This window comes from Dipodomys ordii, unplaced genomic scaffold (assembly GCF_000151885.1).
Source record: "Dipodomys ordii isolate 6190 unplaced genomic scaffold, Dord_2.0 Scaffold64, whole genome shotgun sequence".
NCBI classification, from domain to species: Eukaryota; Metazoa; Chordata; class Mammalia; order Rodentia; family Heteromyidae; genus Dipodomys; species Dipodomys ordii.
The window spans coordinates 1,459,656-1,460,740 of record NW_012267280.1 but is presented as its reverse complement, the minus strand read 5'-3'; positions in this window follow the sequence as shown (position 1 = coordinate 1,460,740).

The window sequence follows — 1,085 nt, the reverse complement described above, 5'->3', positions numbered from 1 at the left end:
GCACTGCCCTTCCCCCTCGGTCGGTCTCTGCGCGGCAGGGCACCGGGTCGGTGGCGTGGCCTGGGTTTTCCCAGAACCCTCTGGAATTATCCGATCTCCCTCCCCCCCCCACCCCCGGTCCCCACGCTCGCTGGGTGCTGGGTGCTGAGTGCTGGGTGCTGAGCGCTGGGTGCTGAGTGCTGGGTGCTAAGTGCTGGGTGCTGAGTGCTGGGTGCTGATTGCTGGGTCCCGAGTGCTGGGTGCTGGGTCCCGAGTGCTGGGTGCTGGGTCCCGAGTGCTGGGTGCTGATTGCTGGGTGCTGAGTGCTGGGTGCTGAGTGCTGGGTGCTGATTGCTGGGTGCTGAGTGCTGGGTGCTGAGTGTTGAGTGCTGGGTGCTGAGTGTTGGGTGCTGAGTGCTGGGTGCTGGGTGCTGAGTGCTGGGTGCTGGGTGCTGAGTGCTGATTGCTGGGTGCTGAGTGCTGGGTCCCGAGTGCTGGGTGCTGGGTGCTGAGTGTTGGGTGCTGGGTGCTGGGTGCACGGCTTCCTGGCTTGGGCAGACGCTGTGCTCGGGCCGGGCCGGGCGCGGGGGCCGCAGGCGGTGCCCGCCGGGGCCACCCGCCGCCCTGGTGCCGCCCGGGGAACCGAGTCTAAATATAGCCGGGAGGAGCCCGGGCTATTTTTACCCCGGGTGACTCGGGGCCTCCCCGTTCCCAGGTCAGGGGCGCGGGGCGGGGGGCGGCGGGAGGGAGCAGGGGCGCTCCGTTTTCCAGGGTCCCCACCCCGCAGCCCTCTGCTCAGGACCAGCCCTGGGGAGGGTACTTTTGGGGGGGGCCGGGTGAGAAGGGCTCCCCTCCCCCCTTGGGAGAGGGGGCTTCTCCCCCCCCCCCCCGCCTCCTCCTCCAGGTTCACCTGGCTCCATGTCTGGCCCCCCCCCAGCCCCAAGCTGCCAGCCAGGCCTGGCCTTTTGTTGGGTTGAGTCTCTGGTTTCTATTTTTAGAAGGTGCTGGAATAATTTCCCTGGCTATTTTTAGCAGGTTTGGGGATTCCTCCACCCTGGCTGGCCCCTCAGCTCTTCCCTCCTCCCTCCTCCCTCCTCCCTCCTCCT